Source organism: Manacus vitellinus, unplaced genomic scaffold, assembly GCF_001715985.3.
Source record: "Manacus vitellinus isolate BGI_N305 unplaced genomic scaffold, ASM171598v3 scaffold_46_pilon, whole genome shotgun sequence".
Classification (NCBI taxonomy): domain Eukaryota; kingdom Metazoa; phylum Chordata; class Aves; order Passeriformes; family Pipridae; genus Manacus; species Manacus vitellinus.
The window spans coordinates 6,161,884-6,172,906 of record NW_021940578.1 but is presented as its reverse complement, the minus strand read 5'-3'; positions in this window follow the sequence as shown (position 1 = coordinate 6,172,906).

Here is an 11,023-nt window from a genome sequence, read left to right as displayed (position 1 = left end):
CTGTTTTGCTTTAGCTAAGTAATATTTAAAAGATAAGACTCGAGCAAATGTACTTTATTAAAAACAGGGATCCACACGTGGGTAATGCCCAGCACATCATGTCCACCCTCCCAGAACAACCTGGCACAGGACAGGCCTGACCTGCTGGCTACATACACTTACTTTATTCAAATATAATATTTTTAAATAATTATTTAAACTATTTATATTAAGACGATTTAAATAATATTTGTTTTAAAATAATTATTTGGATTATTTGTAAAATATTTAAATACTGTTTTGCTTTAGCTAAGTAATATTTAAAAGATAAGACTCGAGCAAATGTACTTTATTAAAAATAGGGATCCTCACAGCTTTAGCACAGGTGGGAATGATACACAAACTAGCCAGGCTTCCAAGGCAGATAATCATCTGTAATAACATCCAAAAGCTTATTCCAGAGCTCTGTGTGTGAGGGAAGAGAACTGGGCAAAGAGTCTTTACACACCCCAGTACCAGCCCCTGACTCCAAACTCAGGAATAAATGCAACAGCCACCGACAGCAGAAACAAAAAAAAAAAAAACAGTAAAGAGAGTTGGAATAATTGTCCAGGAAAGCACCAGCCCTGTGATTTTAGCAATAAAAAGTCAATACCCACCTATTTTTCAGGAAGACCCTTCATGTCCACCTCATCACTTAACACTGCACTTCATCCTTAACCCTGCAGGGGGGGGTTTCACTTGCCCTCAAAGTTAGTTTTGGTTTCGGTTTGGGGACACAGGAAGTTTGAAAACTGCGCTTGAAAGAAACGTTTGTCTGTTTTCCCTGCGGTTTTTAAAAACATTGCCAATGTCAGATAAATTTCAGTCTTTCCCTGCTATTTATCAACGAGCAGGAACAGGGAAGGGCTATTGTTGCTCACCTGCAATAAGCAGAGCAGATTTTGTGCTGGGATCAGTTAAAGCTTGGGATAGCCTTCCCAACTGTTGCCATGGCAATGGGTAAATGAGGTGAATACCACACAGATGCATCACATCCTCAATTTTGATTTGAATCAGATCATCAAACCCTGGTTTCTCTCTACCACAATAGCAAGACAGAGAAGAAGAGCGTGGCTTTCAACATTTAGGACCCGGAAAAAAATCTACTGTGGCATCGCTGGGTCCCCCTCCACAACATCCAATATTGTCTCAAAAATGTGAAAATCGAGCCCCAACAGAATGCCAAGGGCCAGAGAGTGCAGGTGCCAAAAGCAAACCTCACCCACTGCCACGACACAGAGCAGCTCAGCCCGGGGTGACAAGTGTCAGGGTGACAATCCTGGCCCAGCTCAGGGATGTGCTCAGACACAGCAAGAGGAGCAGCTCCGGGCCCTGTGACGTGTTGTCGATGCCCCCACCCACCCAGTGAAGCAACTGAAACCACCAAGAACCTAAAAATAAGCCCTTCCCCAGCCCCAGAGCCCCGACCGAACGTGCGGGGGAGTCGTTTGATGCAAACTCATGTTCCTGGCGTGCAGAGAGAGGCCGATTCCTGCTCAGCTTCAGCACCTCTGCAGCTTCAGACTCCTCCTGCCACGCGTGGCTGTGACATCCAGACACCTGTCACACGAGAGCAACATCAAACCCCAATGTCCTCGTGAACCTCCCGTCATCTCTCCTTCTAATCATCACCAAGAGATGCCTCAGGCGACTCTCACTGAGAGCAGTGGAGGTGGATGTAACATTGCTGAGCTGAAGGTGCACCAGTGTTTACTGCCTTTATGAAAGCAGGAATCATCAAAGAATATCCTTTTCAGAAAGCATTGCAGGGCCTAATGAGATTTGTGTGATCCCCCTCTTCCTCCAGGATCAGAGATGACTAAAGTGGACTATTTATTCCTTCAACTAAAAGGCAGAACTGCCTTTTTTTAAAGGCTGCTGTGAACCAGTCAAGAGCCTGAGAAAACAAATGGGAGCACCCAACAGTGCAAAGGTGCAAGAGAAATGTAGCTCAGTTATTCCTACAGGCCTTTTCCTTAAAAACAACCACCACCATCCTTCCTGTTTTCATCCAAGTGAACGGGGGGTAGGTGGGGTAGGTAATAACAGAGGGAAAAGGAATTGCATGCTTAGGGAAGGAAACAATAAATACCACAAGATATCTTACATGAGGACAGAGTGACACTTCCCAGCCTAAAGGGTTTTATGCCATTTCACTGGACCTTCTTCTTCCTCTCCCCAGGAATGAATGAATGAATGAATGAAACAGGACAGGCTCCATCACAACTCCCAGCATTTCCAGGAAGGAAGTGCCAGTTCCAGCAATTATCCGTCACAAAAGAACATTCCAGGCTGTGCCACAAACCCACAAAATTGAAGTCTCTGCAGTACAAAGGAGGATAATCCCTTGCCACCTGGAAACAGCAGGGCAGGCTGGCAGTGACAGCTGGTGACCTGAACAGAGCAGTCCAGGAGCTCAGCACCAACCTTGGCCCAGAAAGGTGGGACCTACAGACAGGGCAAACCCCCATGTTGTGCCCCTTCCCACCACCCCTAGATGCTGCTCTAGCTCAGTGTGCTCCTGTGATGCTGAATTCCAGTTAAGGGGGTTGTCTGGGCTGCAAAGACCCCACCAGCCCCTTGCTGGCTGATCCGAGGCCATCTTCCTAATGTGAATATTCCATTTTCCACACAAGAATGCACCAAATGCATTCTGCATTCCCATCTGCTCTGCAGGGGAGATGCATAACAAGAATAAAGGACTGTTCAAAACCTTTATGAGATGAATTACAGTGCTCTTGCAGGCTGAACCTTGCCAGAGCAGCATTATTTACTTCCTAAGTGGAAATGTTTCACTCACTGAAGCAAATACTCCTCTCTTGATGCTGTCTAGGTCATAATTATTCCAGGGGAAGGATAGGTACAGCTGCCAGAAATGATTCACAGAGAAAACATCAGTTTCCCCATGGGAATTTAAAGCAACTATGAACAAATAATCCATTATAAGACACAAGCATATTTCTAAATCCTGAGGTAACATTCTGACCTTGTCTACTGTGACACAGGAAAGAGCAGCCCAGGCATATCTGAGAGTCCATTCCTAGGAAATCCCAGTAATACTTTACTGGAACAAAGGGAAAACACGTCAGAACCTTCAGTTGCAATAACTGTGGCAAATTTCTGCCAATGTTCAACTGCTCTGGAGGCAGAAGGTGCTCTAGAAACAACCCAATACCCATCTCACAGGAGACAAAGGTTGCTGCTGCTCTGGATACAGAGCAAACAGAACCCAGGAGTGGTGTAAACAGTTGGCAAAATCAGTGCATGCAACTCGGTGATCACGTTATTGGAACAGCAAGGCAAACAGAGGAAGTGTTTAAACCAACAACAACAACAAAAAAAGCAGGTTTTTTTCTCTCTCTTCCTTACACACGTTTTGCAGTCCGAATTGTCTTCTCAGGTGAATTATTCCACCCTACAGAGATTTGCCTATCCAGGGGATGCTTCCCTAGGCAATTGCAAATTTCCAAAAGAGCAGCACAGGCTCAGACTTGGACACTTCCCTCATTTCTGCACATCATTTCTGAACACACGTGGGGGTGGCTGCAGCAGAACTCCTATTACAGGGTCTCTTCACAGCAGCTCACTCGAGCCTGAAATCTCCAACCTCCCCCACTAATACTGTTATATTCTTTAATAACAGCAAACAACCAGCAAATAGCCCTTGGAGCCCAAGGCTCAAAGCTGCTCAGTTAATTACCAAAGTTAATATCCATGAAAAAAAAAGCTCAAATTCAGCCTTACCTTTCACTTTTCTTTCTCCTCAGCACAGTGAGAGCACAGCAAACACACATGAGCTCTCACTAACAGGGTGCAGTGCAGTTGCTCTCAAGGATACACACAACTCCCACAAATGTAATCACTAGTGAATGAAAACTGAGCAGGAAACCAGCACAACACACAGCAAACAACCCTTCTGGACCCACCACCATCTGAATACTGCCTTGCACCTCCTGGGTGAGGCCAGAACTCCCCAGCCCCGACCCAGGTGTGCTGCCTTGGGCACTTCCAAGGCCAGAGAGACCCTCCCTGCCTCCCACCACAGCTGAACCCTGGCATTCCCAGCTCCATTTTCCAGTAGTTTCCACTCTGGAGACTTTTGCCAAGCCTGTGGCATTTTATTACCTCACCTACAACCCTCACCAGTTCAACAGCCAGCTCTGCCACTCGTAAATCTCTCTCCTTGTCTACTCTGACCCCCCTGCAGCCCAGCAAAAGGATTTGCAGAATTGGCCAAAGTGAATAGTTTAATATTATTTAATAGGCTATTTAAAAGAGCCTGGAGTGACAGAACAAGTGGGAATGGCTTCAAACTGACAGAGAGGAGGTTTAGATGGGATACTGGGAAGAAATTCTTCCCTGTGAGGGTGCTGAGGCCCTGGCATGGGTTGCCCAGAGAAGCTGTGGCTGCCTCATCCCTGGAGTGTCCAAGGGGCTTGGAACAACCTGGTCTAGTGGAAGGTGTCCCTGTCCATGGCAGTGGGTGGGACTGGATGACCTTTAAGGTCCCTTCCAACCCAAATCCTTCTGAGATCCTGTGATATTCCACTGCAGAGCCACAAGACCTCAGTGATCCTTTCCTTCCCTTTCCCATGTGCAGTCAGGAATTCTGTTTAGTCTAAATTTTGCAAAATGCCATCTCCGGCACAGGGGAGGGAGAGAGAAGAGCAGATGATGTTTTTGTGGCTTAAATATCAACAGCAGATAAACGAAGCCATTCTCCTGATAAATTAGTCTCAGCTGAAAAACAGGGGGAGGGGAGAATCAGAAATGGGGCAGCTGCCACCAGTAAAGCCAATCAATCAAAAAAACCCAAAAAAGCCTGTGAGGTTAAATAATTTCCATGCCCCAAACCTCACCTGCTCCCCAAGTATATTTAACTGCATTACATAAACAGAATAAAGCAGGTGATTAATACGCCTTTGCTCGGGGATTAATATCTTGTCATTCCAGCGTCAGGGACACATCCCAACATCCTCAAACACTGGCACACAGAGGGAGGAAACAGCTAAAAATACCAAGCCAGGCACTCTGCTCAGAGTCCCACCGAGAGCATTTTATCTCTGCAATCAACACTTGTCCTCTGCAAATGCCAGCCCATTGATCTGTTTTGCCTACACTGAATTTCACATTCCATTTACACCGCTTGTGTTCTAGCACCCGAGTTGTTATGGTGAGGGGGGAACGTTCCCTTCCCTTGCAAGCTGTAGCAGCAATGTTTCAGAGGTTATCATGCTGCTTTACCAGCTATTCTTTCACCTTGTTAAAGGATGGAGGCCTAAAGGAAGCACCAGCAAATTTATTAATACTCAGGACCGGTAGTTTCGGGCAAACCTTTCTGAGAAGCTTGATCCCAGCATTCTGGTTTCCTGAAAAATAGCAAACAAGCTCAGAATAGATCCTAAAAATGGAAGAAGTTATAGAGAAGTTGCCTATCTTATATTTTGGGCTCATTATGGACGAGTATGGCAGGACCCAACAGCTGCAGAGGACACAAAGCCAACTGAACTGAGCTGGCCTTGAACCTCCAGTTCTCACTTTGCTCAAACTTCAACCCCCCTGTGATGATAACAGACCCAGAAAAGTGAACCTGCTTCAAAAACTGAGCCCTAATCTGCACAGCCTCAGTCCAAACTGGTTTTGCCACCAAGCTCCACGGACAGAAAAGGGATTTCTGTCAGCCACGAGTAACAAAATCAGCCAAAAAGAAAGTGCCAGTCCGAGGCACACGATCCCCCAGGAGCACAGCACTTCTCATGAACCAGCTCCCTGCTAACCCACGGACCAGACCAGGAAATTCACTGGATTGCACAATGGTCAATATTTGCTTTAAACCATAAAAAAAGCAAACATTACCTTTGGGAAACACCAGCAGCAAGACAAAAATAAACATCTGTCACGGGCTTCCACCAGGAGAGGTTGTGGTACACCACAGAGCACTGCTTTGGGCTGGGGTTGACTTCATTCTCTTCACAGCAGCTTGGATGGTGCTCTGGTTTGGATTTGGGACCAAACCAGGGTTGGTAACACAGGGGCGTTTTAGCTGGTGCTGAACAGAGCTCACACAGCACCAAAGCCTTTGCTGTTCCTCACACTGCCCTGCCAGTGAGGGGCTGAGGGAGCACAGGAATTTGGGGGGGAACAGAGCCAGGACAGCTGACCCCAAGTGACCAAAGGGATAACCACCACGACATGGTGCTCAGGAATAAAAAATGGGGAAGAAATAGGAAGGGAGGGATGTTTGGAGTCAGTCTTTGCCTTCCAAAGCAACCCTTGTACCTAATGAAATCCTGCTTTCTCAACCTGACCCCTGCAGCCCCTTCCCTATCCCGGGGGGGTGGAAGTGAGGAAGCAGCTCTGTGGGGCTCAGCTGCCCACCAGGGTCAACCCACCACACACAAAAAGGTAGAATATCTTTTGCCAGGTCAGGGACGTTCAAAATTCAGATTTCTAAGTCGAACCCCACAGAAGAACAAGTTCCCCCTACCAGCTTCTATCGACCACAACAACTTCAGGCTTCAGATTGCTGAGATCAGTGCTCATCTGCCCACTGGAGAATTAAAAGTGATTATAAGTGAAAGTTCACACTGGGCATCTAGTGGATGTCTCTTATTACATCCCACGAGATAATTGCTCATGAGCCCGATGAAATTTCCTTCTGGCTTTTGATGAACTGTGTTCTCTCCAGGAGGGAGAAAAAACAGCTCCAGCCATTTGCTTTAATTGGACCCGACAGTTTGCAGATTGTTGCCTCCAGCCCAGAAAAGCTCAGTAGCTGGGGCTGATGAGAATCCACTTTTTCCTCAAGAGCGGATTTCAGAGTTAAATTTACATTGCATTACACTACAAACAAACACACACCCCTCCCTGCCCACACACATGACCACCAGGTAATGTTGTTTAAGGAAAAAAAAAAACAAAACCAAACAACATTATTTGCTAAGTTTTCACTTTACACAGAAAAAAATGGGAGAATGGTATTTTAACTTTCCCATGGAAGATCCCTGTGGCAGAAGGAAAACAAAAATCCAGCAGCATTGCATCCCATCTCCTGCCAAGAACCACCATCAATTTTCTGGCCCTTGGCATTAAGAGGTCAATACTCAACCACCTGCATCCCTTGCAGGTCTTTCTGTGCTCAGAACACTGACAAAAGCCGTAATATATAAAAAAATAGCTTAATAAAGTCAAATACAAGTCATCCAGGGCATCTAGAACATCTCCATTACTTAAAGAACAAGCTTAACAGACCCTTCAGGAAGGGTTTCAGTGTATTTATCATGCCTTGTGGGAAAGGATGGACTAGGTGGCCTCAGCAAAATCCCTTCCAGAACTATTTTCAATCATCTAGAAATAGAGGATCAGACAGAAACATATTCCAACAGTGAGAAATCTGTCTTGGCAGCGGATTTCAACTGTGCTCTTACTTGACATTGCTCTAATGTATTTCTCAGAGGCAAGACCATCTGGCCCAGAGCTGATGGTGTGGAGCCCTGGTAAGGCTCAGGTCTGCAGCTCTCTCACACCAGCTATCAACTCCTATTTACCCTTAAAACCCGACTTAAATCACTTCAAAGTTCATGAACCTCCAATCTAATCCCACAACTGCCCCGTCTGCCCAGAAAGGCAGGAAGTGTCCCCACAGGTCGTGCAAAAATCAAAAGACTAACTTACTGCAGGAGTGGAAAAATCAAGAGGAATTAATTCTGAAGTCCTGCAAGAAGGGAGGTGGTTGAACAGTGGGCTGAGAAAAGGCAGTGCTGGGGCTGCTCAGAGGGGTTTAGAGCCTGGTGCCCTCAGCAGTGGAGGTACAATGGGATTACAAATCCTCTGAGTTAGGAACAAACACAACATCCTCCAGCTTCTCCAGATGAAAAGCAGTTACTTCAGACTGGTACAGAGCGAGTTGAGCATAAAACCTGCCGGACCTCTGATGAGCCCCTGGAGCTCATCCTACTGACTTCAGATCCCCTGCAGGCTTCCAGAAGGGGCAACACTGCACTCCTGCCCGTTTCCAGCCTGGAACTTGCCCTTTCTGTGCTCTGAAAGCAGATCAAAAGGTTTAAGTCTAATCTCCCCTGACATGCCTTTGGCCAGAGAGACGCTGTCTGCGTAGGAGCAGAAGGAATTGAGCAGTAGCTGTTGCTTCCCTCCCTGGGACTCAGCGAAGGTTTGAGGGTCAGCACGTACACAACTCACAAGTTTGTGCATTTTACAGTTACAGATGCCATCTTTTTGCTCTGAGCATTTTAAAGAACACAGGAACACTCTGCAGAGGGGAAATGGAGCCACAGTTCTCCATGGAACCGGTGGCAGAGCCAGGAACGAAGCTCACATATCCCAGCTCCAAGTCCTGCTCTCCACAGCCTGGCCCACACCAGTCACAGGAAAGAAGGAAGCACAAACCCATGATCCAGGATGCATCCCTGCATTCCTTGGGGTCACATCAGGGAATGTAAGATCAAGCCATTGACTGTCCTGCTCACACATGTGTAACTTCACTGGTTTTCCAGTCCAAGTGCTGGCAGACTACTTCTGTGTTCCTGGAAATTTCAGCCACCACCACAACTCTCATTATAGGGAGAAAAGAAATATTTAAATCCTGTAAGCCTCCCAAGAAATGAGAAACTCCACTTTCTCTTTGCTCAAGAAGAGAAGAGTATCCAATGATCTCTCTCCCATCAGAGCTTTTAGTGAGAGTGTATTGAAAAGTGTGCTGGTTTCCCTCTGAGCACATTGTATTACAACACTTTGGCCCCTCCAAAAATGACCTTGATAAGCCATGAATGTAGAGAACCCTTGCAAAACAACCAGAACTCAAATTGTCTGCTCCCAGGACTTTCCATTCTATTCCTGGATCCCTGGAAAAGAGCAACTGAAAATGAAAGGGCATGATCAGTGCTGCTGTGAGAGGTACAGTGACATTCATCCCTGAGTCCTGCCAGAGCCCAGGAGCAGTTCTGCAGCAGAGATGATGAGCAAGGCAAACAGATTTGATGGGAACAGGCAGGGACAACACGACCTCAGAGAGCTGAACGAGGCTGGAGAAAGCCTTCAACTTCAGAGAGACCAGGACTGGGCTCTGTGAGCAACCAGGACTGCTGATAATACTACTGGTACACAAACACAAGGCACAAGACAAGCTTGTTCCAGAGACAACTGCTCTCTCTGAGCAGCCCATGGGGGTCTGTAGCCACCCACTTCTTCATCAAGGCAGCTTAGAAGGCCATGGGCATCCCCCTCTCCACGTAAAAATGGAAGGAGAAAACTGCAACCACCACACTTGCAGCACTTCCACAGGTTTTCCAAGACATCTGTCCAAGTTTCAGTGGCAAGGGGCTGTGCATGGCCTCCCAGACAATCCCAGCAGTGGATCAGTGGCCACTGCAGACCAAAGCAGGAAAATAGCAGATTCTTTATTGATGAATTTGGCACAGGATTTTCACAGCCACAGAGCTTCAAACATGCACTCAAAATAAATGTCAAAACATATGATGCTATACAGCAATATCAGAATAAGCAGAGAATTGAGCCAAGCCAAATATCACACAAGCATGAAGATTCTCCTCGTGTCAGTGACTCAGAGAGCTGTGCTGTGCAAAGAGGAAGGGATTGAAAACACATTTACCTTTGTGAAGCCTAAAAAAGAGAAACTGTTAATATGCTGCAGCCACACTTTGGTCCTAAAGGAATTTACATCCTTCCACCACAGAAACAGATGAGATCAGTACAGAAAACAGGCATAAGGTACTGAAAATACACCAGTGGTAGAGCTGGGACACCCCATCTACTGTCCTGTTAGTTGGAAAAGACCTTCTTGAAGGGAACCATCACCTGCCCAACAGAAGTTATCTGCTCCAGACTCAAACCTAAACAGCTACAACTTGGAGCAGAAAGCGAAGCTCAAAAAACAGCAAGACCTTCTCTAGCTCTGCCAAAGCTACTGAAGCTTTCCCTTTCCAATTTCCATTATCAACATGTCACACAGCATCATTCCACCCATAACAATGTGGGTAATGTGGGTTATTTACAGCAACTGCATCCTTTGACAATTCACTCATCTATACTCTGAAACCATGAATGAAAAATTCAACAGGTAATCAAGTACAGAGGAAGGTCCTAGAAGGATGAACAACTGCATCATTCGTCATAGGAAGCAGTTTTAGGAGACCAAGGAGCTACTAAAGAGAGAAGAAATAAAAATGGTATCTCATTCGAGCCAAATAAACTCCTGCTATAGCAACAGAGGAGTGCAGAGGATGTAACAAGGCTCTTAGCCAAAAAGAGAGAAGGTTGAGCAGTAAAGCCAAGCTCAAGTGACCTCCATGAAGGTGAGCCAGAGCTCACTTGTTTCTCAGTGAGGTAAGAAATTGGGATTTGTTACATTCAGAAAGTAATTCTGCAGCCGAGCGCCTGCAGGGAAATCAGAGCAAACACATTTAGTGCTTCCAGTGCAGCTGTACCAACTTCTCCGGGTTTAAGTCCGGCCCTTGCTTCCATGCCTCTTGTCGGATCAGGAAGATCGCAAATATCACGGAAACACGGGAGGGGGTGAAGAAAAAGCCACATGTGCTTCAGCGCCGAGTTGGAGCCGGCACAGCCGCGGGGACACGAAACGCCCCCGAGGAACCCCCGCCCGCCTTTCAGGTCTCACCTTGGCGAGCGAGGACTTACCTGCAGTACCTGTTCGGGAGCAGGATGTGTGCTCACGTCCCCCAGGGCAGCCAGGAGAAAGGAAAATGGAGCAGGAGCCAGCGGACTCGCCCCACCGGCGGCCCCAGCCCCGCCTAAAGGCGGCAAGGGCAGCACCGGCCGCGCTCCGGGCGGGCAGCGCCGATCCCGCGTAACCCAGCGGGGAAACCGGGAGGGAAACCCGCACACCTACCCGAGAGCGCGGGGAGAGCGGAGAATCCCGAGAGCCCTTATCCAGCGGCTTCCCTGCCTTCCTTCCCTCCGTCATCCTCGGAGCAGCAGCAGCTGCTCCAGCGCGGCCCGGGCGGGG